This window comes from Nelumbo lutea, chromosome 7, assembly GCF_056320005.1.
Source record: "Nelumbo lutea isolate HS-2025 chromosome 7, American lotus-T2T, whole genome shotgun sequence".
Taxonomy (NCBI): Eukaryota; Viridiplantae; Streptophyta; class Magnoliopsida; order Proteales; family Nelumbonaceae; genus Nelumbo; species Nelumbo lutea.
In genome coordinates this window covers 47,446,624-47,459,417 of record NC_142690.1, presented here as the reverse complement: position 1 = coordinate 47,459,417, position 12,794 = coordinate 47,446,624, and the positions used below count along the sequence as shown (strand labels likewise).

At 39.6% G+C, this 12,794-nt stretch overlaps 1 long non-coding RNA gene across 2 annotated transcripts; it reads left to right on the top strand.

Annotated features, from left to right (window-relative positions):
- The first annotated feature begins 4,521 nt into the window (after positions 1-4,521).
- Positions 4,522-11,565, top strand: LOC148846278 (uncharacterized). 2 transcript variants are annotated; one of them, XR_016101898.1, is made up of 3 exons: positions 4,614-5,799; positions 7,131-7,271; positions 10,264-11,565. It is a non-coding gene; the product is annotated as an uncharacterized LOC148846278 (long non-coding RNA). The 2 variants fall into 2 exon arrangements; XR_016101897.1 differs by having other exon boundaries at positions 4,522-5,799; positions 7,131-11,565.
- Positions 11,566-12,794: the final 1,229 nt, after the last annotated feature.

Here is a 12,794-nt window from a genome sequence, read left to right as displayed (position 1 = left end):
CTTGGGAGCTTATGCATAAATTTAAAACCCTGGCGGGGAGACAGGTAGTAGGCCCGCCTGTGCCCGGGGAGAGTACCCAAAGCGCTCTTCTTTATTGCAAGGATGGAACAAAGAATATCTAAGTCAATGTGGAAGGCACGGTCGAAGCAAAGGGAAATGGTCCCAACCACGTTCTGTATGGAATTCGAGTGAAGTTGATCCAAGGTAATGTTGAAGTGCACCAGCACCTCAACGATCAAGGGGTGAAGAGGGAGACGGAGTTCGGTGACCAATTGCTCCCTGAAGACCACGATCTCATCAAGACCGTGCCGGTAGGAAGGCTATAAGAGTACTCCCTAGGGAGGTGAAACCTCTGTATGAGATCCTGAAGTCTCTCCAGAGTCATAGTGGAAGGGTCGAATTGATCTGGCACCTGACCTCGGCGGGAGGTGGATGCCAGATGGCCCGAAGCCACCCGTACATCGGACAGCTGGGCGGCAAAGGAGGCACCCTGAGCTGAGGTACCCACCTCAGGCTCGTCGATGAGGCTGTATACACTAGATGACATGAAAGCATGGAAAGAAAAGAAAGTTTAGAAAAGAAAAGGAAGCTCAGGGACTCACCGTAGAAAATGCAAACCGAATTGAGGAAATAACTGAACTGGAAAACCCAAGCTAAGAACCTCAGACGCGAGCTCAATACTGACGTTGAAGACTTTGTGGCGAAGAAACAACCAAGGGTCCCCCACTATTTATAGCCACTACATCCGGCCGTTGACGGTCGAGATTGAGACGATCCAACGGCTCTCAAAGAAACCGACTACGGGCTCCTCGAGGTGAAATTAGTTTAGCGCATTTTTTGGTGTCCGTGAAGTCCAAATCGCTTGACGTCCATACGTAAACCGAACACGACCCGAGTTTCTTTTGATTGAGCCGGGCATTGGACCAGTCCAGCTAGGCGAATCGCGAGACGGAGTGGCATGAGTACCGAAGCCAAATCCACCTGGCGCATCATGAACTCCCCGCACTAGGTCAACACCGCCAGCACAGGGAGTGGGGGGCAATTGATGGAGGGTGATTTGGCCCGACATCATAGCACGGGTACGTGTGGGTATGACCTTGCTCATTCGATGACTCAGCGTGACAGCACAGCAAGCGCAACCGCAAATCGGTGGGAAGGGCTCACCGAGTTTAGTCTAGCAACTCGGCGGGTTAGGCTACTCGCCGAGAGCCACCTAGCTTGTGCCTTCCTCCCAAGGCTGAGGCGCTCCGAGCTACCTCCAAGCTCGGGGCCCCCTGACCTTTCCTAATGCTCGAGCTCCTCCTAGTGGATTTTAGGCCACTCCCAAACAGGAACACCCCGATCCGCCTCTAGATACCCCAAGGTAGAGACACCTCGGGCCAGACAACTCGGTGTAGCTTGCCACAAGCAGCTCGCCACTTGCAGGGTAGCTTGGTACTAGATCGTGGAAGAGCAGTTCGGCATATCGCAGGAAGGTCTCCTGCCCGACCACCGTACCTGACAAACTTGGAGACTACAACCACGTCTCTCGTCAGACAGTGTTGTGCCCGCCACCTTTGGAAGGTGTCTTACATCTAACAGGTACGTACCCTGCAATGATGGCCCCACGCATGCCACCTCAGCCCTGACTGTAACGGCTGCGGCAGGACGACGGTGGCGGTTATACCTGCCCTGTCAGAGGCTAGTTGGCCTGATTCGACAGAGTTCTGTTATAAGTAGCCCAATCCCAAAGGACAGAGGTAACTTTCTGAGATACTCGTGCTATCTGCACTCTTAGCTTCTTCTGCTCTCTTTGCATCTTTCACAAGACTCTAACTTAAGCGTCAGAGTGTTCCCGCCAGGCAAGCCCCCGGGAATTCCTCATCTTCTCCCTCTCAGGTACCTTTCAAGAGCCACGCAAGTGCCAGCTAGGAGTGACTGGATTGTGCACCATCAGGTTGCAAGTTGCATGAATGGTTGATTTTTTGTCTTCCCTACAATGTTTCAATTCTAATTTGGTTGTTCTTTGGCCTTTGTTCTGGTTTTGGCTAGGGCCTCCTTTCTTGTTATTTCATACGATGCCCTTTCTAGTTAAGGGGCGCTTCTACTCCCTCTTTATACATCTTATATGCATTTTACTTTTTTTTGTTAATAAAATATATTTTACCTTTTCTAAAAAAAGTAGGGAAACATTTACAAAACCCTTGTAAAGGTTTCCATAATGTTTTAAAAACAACTCAAAACTAGAACCGCTTTGGTCATCTGTTTCTGGGTCAAGGGTTCGATCGTCCAATTGGAATGGATGTCCTATTCTAAATTAAAAAAATAAAAAATAAAATAAAATGGCCAGAAACTCTTGTCCGGGTCAAACTGGTTGATTCAACCACCCAAGTCTATGGATCACTAACTAAGTCAACGATTTTTGCGATTACCAGGCCAAATAGTCCAACTGTCTAGGTGAATGATGGTTCAAAAACTTTGGGTTTCCCTACCTTTCTCTTCCTTTCCATACAGTTTCTTTCAAGCCAATCACAAACTAAAGGTTTTGGTGTTGTGAAAGAAAAGGAAATGTCTTCTCTTTGTTTTTGTTGTTTTGAATATTTGACCAAAAATGGAAATAGAATTCTGACCTCACACGCTCAATTTATCTCACTTAGAATCTTATATGGATATGGGACAGGTGTCTCTATTAACTTAGGCAAGCTACATTTTTTATTTTTTTTAATAGAGCAGCGCTTTTGAGATTTGAGTGTACATAAGAGAAAAAGAGATAATTGCGTGCAGCACGCAACTTTTGGAGACGTGAGGCCGTAGGGATGGCAATTTTACCCAAAAAAAATGGACCCCCGATCCGACTCGCCCCGAACGGGGTGGATTTTCCCCGATTACAAAATGTATACAGGTGAGTTCGGGGATTTTTTTTTTGCCACAGACCGGGGATGGGACTGAATTACAAAATGTCAAAAGGTATTAGGTAATACGTAATAGGTTAGGTTTTGAGTCTATTGACGTTCTGCCTTGCCGCCTAGGTTTTGTTTCTCTCTTCATAAACTTCACTGATTCACTGGGAAGAGGAGCCGTCAATCACCGGGTGCTGTCGCCACCGCCGTAGCATAGAGGAACCGCCGACCGCCAGTTTTTTCCTCTCGTTCACTGATTCACTCTTCATTCTTCCTCTCTCCGTTCGTCCACCGACCGTCGAGCGTCACAGCCACCGTAGCAGCAGATAGCAGTGACCTGTTACAGTTTCATAGAGGAACCGTCATACTATCATTCTTCCTTTCTCGGTCTCTCCGTTTGTCCGCCTAGTTTCTTCCTCTGTTTCTCGATTTCTCCCTTTTACAGTGTTTGTAACAGTGAGAACTGAGAAGACAGAGAGATTGTTGACAAATCTCTCCGTTCGTCCACCGGGTTCGTCCATTCCTTGTATTCACTACCCAAAGTGCAAACGGCCGGTTTCAAAATCAGGTTTCTCAGTCAAGTCATCAAGCGTGCAAGTCTATATCTTGTTCACAAATTGAAGTCGAATCAATGGATTGTTTAATTAGGTTTCTGTGTTCTTTTAGCATAATGTGCTTGTTCACAAATTAAATTGAAGTCTGTATCAATGGATTCTTTAATCAGGTCTCCATTCGGCCATTTTTGTATCTAACAATACAGTAATACGGTCATCGAGGCGGGGATATGTCGGGGATTCCTTATTCCCGACAAGGTCGGGGATGGGGTTGAATTTTTACCTTGATACCGGGGATGGGGTGAGGACGGGTTAGGGGATTTTAGCCACGGGGCAGGGATGAAAAGAGTGTGCCCCGCCCCGTTGCCATTGCTAACTATGAGTGGAACCCGATGAGATCAAGGTTGTGTGGTGGTAATGTTTTAAAAACTGGCCCGGAACCAAAACCAGAAATTTGGTGCTTCGACCGTCTGGTCCGAATAAATGATTTGTTACAATTTAAAAAAATTAAATATTAATTAAAATAAAAGATAGAAAAATATCATTTTCCAAATCAAATGAGTCGGTGATTGGACTGCCCAGGTCAATAATCTCTTACTAAGTCAACATTTTTGTGACGAGATTGGAACCTATTGACCGCACTTTCCAAGCTAAATGGTCTGATCGTTATCAACAACAATTAAAAAACCACAGGTCTGCGATCATATTTCATTCTCCATCATATCATAAATTTCCACATACTCCCATATATTATGTTATTAATGCTCAATTTGTTAAGAATACACAAATACATACAAAATAATACAAAATATAGGGTTTTGCACTCTACATATTTGCATTTGTACTCCCTTCAAACTGATCCTAAGGCTGCATTTGGAAATGATGCAAACGGAGTGTAAATTCCGGTTCAAAGTAAGTATGCATTGTAGTTCACTTTTGCTTGTGTTTGGCAATATTACAAACATTTATGCATTGACAAATGATAGATCAATGCATATTTACATTGATACTAAGATATAAAAGTACATCAACAAAAAAGAAGTAAATTTGCATTCAAGTGGGCTTTTGATAAAAGAAAAAAAAAAACATATGCTTTATTGGAATTCATGCGCATTTGCATCCAATATAGCTAAAAGTCTGTTTGATAAAAATGCAAAATTAAACCAATTTTACAATTTATATGAACCGCTTTACATTCTACATATTTATATTCACACTTATTTACATCTTTTCCAAACGAAACCTAAAGAACACACCTACTGCCTGCTATTAAACCTTTATTCAACACATCTCATATTTTTCTTGTTATACTCCTCTCTCTTTCACGTTCCAGGGACAAATTTTGCACCAATAGCTGGTGGGCTTGATGATGACCCTAGGTTAATTAGTCCCTTCTCACATCATATAAACAAACAATTCACCAAGGTTTTTAAAATTGACCCAGAGAGCGAATCCATCAGAGTTCGGTTCCCGGGTCAAATGGTCCGATCATTTGAATCAAACAATCGGTTCGTTCTAACAAAAAATTAAAAATTATCAAAACCGTTGAACAGTTCAAATGGTTCAAATGCCCGAGTCAGCGGTTTGTTGATCAAATCAATGTTTTTTTGCAAATATCTGATTTTGGGGAAAAACAAAACCGATCACCTGATTGGTTTCCGGTTTTTCCGGTCCGACCGTCCGGTCCAGTCCGGTTTTGAAAACCATGCAACTCACTGTTACCCACTAATTATAAGTACCACAGGCTCCATAACCACTAACGCCACCACGCCTGGTTGAAAAATGGCAGCATCCACAGCCGACCGCCTCTTCACTACTCATCAAGCCGGTGGTCGCCTTCTTTACAAGCTCTACTTTATTGCCTTCGTCACCGGAATCTTCTCCCTCTGCTATTATTGTCTTACCCATATCTCACCCACCCATCCCATACCATGGCTGCTCATCTCCCTTGCAGAATTCTTGTTTGCAGCCATCTGGGTCTTCCAACAAGGCTTCCGTTGGGCTCCCACGTTCCACATCGCGTACCCTGATCGCCTTCTTCCACCCAACCTCCCCCCAGTGGATCTGTTCGTGTGCACTGCTGACCCCGACAGAGAGCCACCGCCGCTTGTGGCTGACACACTTCTTTCACTCATGGCTTACGATTACGACGTTAACAAGCTAGCCTTGTATGTTTCTGATGATGGTGGATCAGAGTTGACATTTCATGCTATCTAGCAAGCTTCCTTGTTTGCAAAAGACTGGCTGCCATTCCGCCGGAAGTATAAAGTCGAGCAACCAGCTCCACAGGGATATTTCTCCGCCAAAAATGTGGCTACCAGCGGTGGTAGTCAGAGTTTCCGGCGGGACTCTACGATCTGGTTAAGGTATGTTATCTACTGATTTATCTTGTTCTTTTATCTACTGACAGGAATTTTGTTTTCTTTTATTTTTTATTTAAGAAAGAAGTGAAAGAAAATAACAAAGATACCTGCGTTCTCCTTCGTTTCATCTTTTCCGTCCATTCTCTCTCTCTCTCTCTCATCTGTTTTATTTAATAAAGAAGTGAAAGAAAATAACAAAGATACCTGCGTTCTCCTGCCTTATGATAAGCCAAAACAGCAGTCACCTTCCCCATCATCGGCCACCGAACATCCTCTTGGGAATTGGGGACAGGGAAACTTGGATGAAAAATGCTTTGAAGTGTATTTGAAGACACTATTTGCCCTCACACAATTTTAATGAATTTGTAGTTGGGTTATAGGCAAATTAATTCTAAAGCCTTAGGTGAGAATCTACAACTAACAAATTTAAAGAGTCTCCAAAGAAACTTTTTGTGAGACAATAGCGAATTGAGAGAGACAAAAGTGATTTTTGAAAAATTTGTGTTCAATTGCTTATTTCAAATTTCATAAATAGTTTCTAAAGAGTAATGGAGAAGAGGAAGGTGTTAGCTCAGAAAAGGTTCTTTGAAATTATTACTGTTAAAAGGTAATTAACAGTTAATGGTTGTTAACTTTGAATAATGCCTCTTGATCACATCCGGTCGGATCGTAACCGTTGAAATTATCAATAGTCAGCCTCACACCAAAAGTCAAAGTGCGAGTAAAGTGTGCTTCTAAAATGCCTCATTGCACCACATACATACACACATGCAATGTAGTAACAAGCACCATACTCTACTCTTACATTTCTAAGGAGTGAGATAAACTCCTATTTAAAAGCTTGAAACAAGTTTTGTAATTTTTCGATGTGTTACAAGTTAAAACTAGTTTTAATAAAAGAAAAAAATATTTTTCAAGACATGTATGCAAGTGTATTTCATGTAATTGATCAATCAAACCCATTAGATTTAATATCTAATGGACTTTGTTTAAATCCTAAAATTACAAAGCTCCGATACTGCAACCACCAAAATGAATGAGAGCATAGAATAGTAGAAATGTTCCTAATGTGTGGCTGTAGGGTCTTGTCGTCAACATCTTGTGGTCAGCATATTTTTATGGCTCAATTTTATTTACCACAATGAAAAGCTTAAAAATGAAAGCTTATCCCCAATGACCCTTTTAATAAGCTATATTTTTAATGACTCCATATGAGGTTTTAAAGTGGTTCTGAGACTGAATTATATATGAAGAAATATGCTTTTTAATAATTTATAGTTTTATTAATCTGTTGTTTGTTTACTCATTTACACAGTGGTTTGTTGATTGGACAGGTTAAATTTGAAGAAATGCAGAATTGTACAAAGAGAGTAGAAAAATCAAAAAGAGTGCCAGAGGAAATTTGGAGAGAGCACAAGGGGTTCAGGGAGTGGGACTCTAAGGTCAATCCTCGTGACCATCAGACCATACTTGAGGTTGGTTTCCTTTTCTCTTTTTCCCTGGGGAGATGTAACTTGGGGCTGGACTGGGCCTGAATGACCAAAGCCCAGTTTTGGCTAAGTACCCATTTGGCAGGGCTGTGTGAAGATTCAGCTTAGCTAGTTCAGCAGTTAAGCTGCTTTGAAGCACTCTTCAAAGAGGCTGAAGTGGAAAGTCCTTTTGCTGATGAGAAAGCTGTTCATGTGGGCCCACTTCGGTTTTGTCTTTAGCCTTGGTTCATCAGGCTCTTGGCCTATCCATACGACGCATCAAACCAGCTGTTTGAATGGGTTATTGGGTGGACCATACACTTTTGACGGTTTTATTATTATCATTTTCTTTCAACTCATCCATTATTGCTTAGGGGCTGTTTGAGAACAACTGAAGTGGCTGAAATGAGTGATTTATTGCTTTATCTTTTAGTGGAGAAAATAATTAAACAATGGAGTATTATCTAAAAACTTAACATGACTTCTTCACATTTCTCTTAAACTCACATTTTGTTAATATTTCCTATAGATCACCATTATTGACAATTAATAAAAGTTCACCTATATATGCATTTAAGTACTATACAACCAAACTACGCCTAAAATAGCCAATCGACCTTATTAAATTTTTTTATGACAATATTACCCCTAAAATGGCTAGTCAATGTTGTTAAATACTTCAGATCTAGGCTGGGCTTGAAGTATTAATCCTAGGCCAGACTCTAAAATTTGCAGGCCTAGTATGGGGTTGGCCCAGGTCAGGTATAATTTTGTTATAAAAATATTTAATAAACTTGATTGGCCATTCGGGAGTAGTTTGGTCATGTAAAATATTTAGATGCTTATATGGTCCATGGACAACCTTCAGCCAATTACAGCTTTAGATAAATATTTGAAAGTAGAATAAGTGACCCAATTACAGCTTCAGCCAATGAAAGACAAATGAAAAGTGATTCAATTCAGCCATTTCATCTCTAATCAAATGGACCCCTAATCTCAAGTCATTTAGTTTTGTCAGTCAGTATGGTCTCAATCCTAAATTAATCGGATTTGTTGGTATTTTCTAACTCTTACACTGTGTTTGGTTTGAAGGAAAAGGTAAAGAAAGGAAGGGAAATGCATGTAAGGAAACGTTTACAAACCTTGTATAAGTTTCTGTACATTTTCTCTTCTTTATCTTATTTTTTCCTTCAAACCAAACACAGCCTTAAATCATCATGCCCAACCAAACCCTTTCTCGTTCTGGGTTGGGCCTTTCAGTTTCCATTTGATTTCAACCACAACCGTAGTTACATCTCTACACGTAATTCCTTATTATGTGCTCAAACATCATCTCCTTGTCATGTCTTCTTCATTCTTGTCAGTGGCATTTTCTCTTCATGAGGGCTTTCAATGTTGATGCGTTAAGGTGATGGAGGAAATCCTAATCAACTCACAGAGAGACAAATAATAACAGGACCACTGTATTCTGCACTTCACTTTCACTTCATTTTCACTTGCGTGAAAGACTGAAACTCCCTCTTTGTCCCGATCAAAGAAGACTAATCAAAGGAACCTAATAGGCATCTTGTACAAGTAATCATCCAAAAAACCCATAAATGCCATGGTTGGCATTTTAGACTCCAGGCTGTATTTGAATGTTGTTTGTTTTCCTAAGGCTATATGTATGGTTGGATAGAAAATAAGAGAAACTGAAAATTGAGGCAAAGCTCTCAAGGCCGTGTTTGATAACCCTAGAGCTGTCCATGGATTGGTTCTGCTCAACTGCCCGAATCAAACCGAACTAATTATGTCGGTTCTGGTTCAATGATTTTGTCCTGATTAATAATTGGGTTTTGGTTCCAATTTTTGTTTGCATCAAATCGTTTTAGACCCTGAACCAATTATTTTATTAAATATATAAGATTTTCTTAATTTTTTATAATTTTTACCATATTTTATGTTTGAAATGGTAAATTTGATAGATAATATTAGTTAAAAATATATTATTTATTAACATATAAATAATTTAGTGTTTTACTATCATTTTTATTAACGTTATATTATCAAAATTTAATTTTAAGTTGTTATTTCAATAAATAAGTATAAATTTCAGTATAATCAGGTCTATCAGTTTGACCCGAAGGACACAACTATTAATTAAGACGTTTCTAGGTCTGTGATTTAGTCCCAATTAATAATCGGTTAGGGACCGGTACTACTGTCCCAACCCATTGATAGCCCTAGGAAACCTATACAAGGTTTGTAAGGTTTTCCTTCCTTTCTTTACCTTTTCTTTCAAACCAAACACAACCTAAGATTCAATTTGAACCCAAATATTAACAAATCAAATTTGGATTTAGGTATATGTAATCCACTTGTAGGTATTTAGGTATATGTTGTCCATGTTTGACAACATGGTTGGTTTTGTTTTTTAGGCTCAGTTTGGAAGGAGTACAAATACAAAAATATGTACAGTGCAAATACATACAAAATATAAGGTTTTGTACTCTACAGAATTGTATTTGAATTCTTTCCAAACTAAGACTTAAAAGCAAAAACAATTATCCAATAACCATATTGTCGAATACCTCCCTAGTGAGTCACACATGGGTTAATTCATCCATACGATCAATTTAAATGGATTGGTCGGGTTTTTAAATTTAAATTTTGTAAATTTATATCAAGTATATGAGTTGCACTATTGGATTACAACCATAGGAGGCCCATTAGTATTTAAGTTTAAAAAATTACAAATTTCTTAAATTATTCCTTCTATTTAGCTAATTGACAAATTATAGTCTTACTGTTTATATATTGTCTTAGAGTACTCCTAAGTTTAATTTTCTGACAATTGACTAGCTCTACCCTACCATTATATTCTGACCAATGAATTTTTTTCAAAACTCAATATTACCCTTTTCTTTATACCTAAGAAGAAGGCTATGAATTAACTACACTGAACCCAAGCTTCCGATTAATTGAACTTCAGCCTCACATACACCTTTCCACTGTCTAGGAATAGGGCCAAGGTTCAAATGGGAGAAACTCTGCCTCTTAGCATCCTCTGGCCAAAGGAGAAATTCTAGTGACCAAGAACCAGTAGGCGATGAGATTCCAACAACAAATCCACTGCTTCGCAAAGTTGGGGTCAGAGGTCAATGGGGGTATGTCATCGTTTGCTGCACCAATGGCAATGCCGATTCCAGTGTTAGCCAAGGCTTTGATGAGAACTGGATCGACACCATTTCCGAACGAAGTGGACTAGAGAACAGGTTCAGGGTTTCCCTGCTGCATGGTCTTTTGCAACCTAGACCTCGTGGTCTTCTTCCAATAGCTCGAGGACGAGGAACATCATGTCCTCATTCAGAACAGTGGTGAAGAATGATAGTGAACCAATCTGCTCATCATCATGGCCAATGATGATCAACAGTGACAACAATCTGGCCGATGAAGAATAGTGAGTAATCACTGAAGAAGGTGCAACAATTTGGAAAACATATGGACGATTTGAAGAGTGAAAATGAAGACGATCTGGATTTCATGGCTGGTGAAGAGTGGTGAAGCTGATCTGCTCATCATCGTCCATGAAACCTAGTAATCAGAAAATCTATTTGTTTATCCAAAAAACCCAATAATCGTACTTGAAACAAAGAGGTTATCGAGCTTAGAAATGGAGATTCAGAAAGAAGCTCCGACGACGACAACAAAGTTGTGTGGTGTTTCCCTTTGCTCAAAATTCACGATGGTGTTTCCGTTGGCTGAGTAGCTCCAGCGACGGTGGAAGCAAACTTCACATGCAACTTGAAGATCTACAACTCATTAAAAGAAATTGGAGATTTGAAACAACTTGATGACAACATCTGTGCTTATCGAAGAAGAACTGGATATGGTCCTCTAAAATCCCTTTGATTCCAGGATCTCGTCGTAAAGACTAAAATCCCTCTCGAAGGATATGCAACTTGAAGATCTGCAAATCATTAGCAAAAATTGGAGATTTGCAACTCAATGACAACATTTGTGCTTATCGAAGATTGGGCAAATTACTAAAGTAACCCATTTCTTTTTATAGTAAAGACAATTTGGTCTTTCATGGACAATAATGAGGAGAGGACAAGCTCGGATTACTTTTTGCACCATGGCCGAGTAGCAATGATCATTGTCTAGATGAAGACAATGATGAACAATGTAACTATTTTGTTGGGGGAGAAAGATAATGGGTGTTAATACCCAATTATTGCTCGATCCCTTCATCCTACCTCTTTGTACCCTACTTTTAGATTCCAAAACTTTGAATCACAAAGACTTTACAAAGCTAAAATTTTCCCTTTTGACATAATCCACAAGACATAAAACCTCGAGATCAATATCAACATCCAATCAAATATGGCCTATAAACTTAGAAAACTATAAATTATTCACATATCCACCATTCATCATGTTAGCTTCCTTTCTAATGGCCCTAATCCAATACATCCATCGCCTCAAGATCATTAGGATATAATCAATTAGCGAATTTCACTGCAATTCTACAATGGTCAACCTTGGAAGCACCAAAATTCCATTCCAACAGCCCTAATTTAGAAAAACCTAGATTAATACTTTTAGATCTGAACCATCCACTTGACTCTTCACCTTAATCTATGCCTATCCGCCAAATTTAATTCTAAAACTCCCCCTTTTGACCCACCATCAAGCTTAAATCCTATTTCAACAAATCTCATCGATTAGAGCTTATCATGCACCATCCTAGCTTCATTTGATTAATTAAATTCACCACTGTGTTTAGAGACTCAAAAACCCCCCAACACGTCAAATTTCATAACCAAACTCCTCTATTTGACCGTTAAAAAAATGAAATTCCATTTTGGACTGTCCCGTTAACTGATAAACTATTGACCCAAACCAAATCTGTCAATCCACACCTTTGATCAAATATCCATCACAAAATTTGATCCCAAAATTCCCTTGTTTGACCCTTTATCAAAAAAAATTATATTTCAACAAATCTCATTGATCCAAACTTGTCATCCATAGATCTCCATTTGATCGTTAAACTAGAAAAATGTCATTTTGATGCACTAGATTAAATCGCCACCTCATCTGTCACAACCAGAAACCTCAAAAAGGTGACGGATGATGTCAAACCCATTCTTGACCTATTCAAACACCTAGATCAATTAAATTGAGCCTAATATATATAAAAAAAAAAACCCAAAAACCCAAATATATCGCCACCTAAAGCTAAGAAATGACAATAACCACATTTAAAAGTTCATCAAATTTATGTTTTTTGCTACTTCCAACCCCAAATACAAGACTACCATGACAGGCACGCCCCAAGTTCCCATTGGACACACGAAACCAATGAAAACCACCCCTAAATCAAAAAGAAAAACATTTCGCCAAAGAAGAAATTTTGACTGAATACATTTTTCTTCGAAGAATCCTTACCTATTTTTGTGAAAAAACTTTCTTGAGAACCAAGCCTTGTGATTGGATGAATTTTAGAACTCTTCCTCTCTTTTTCTCTATAAATATTAATCCAAC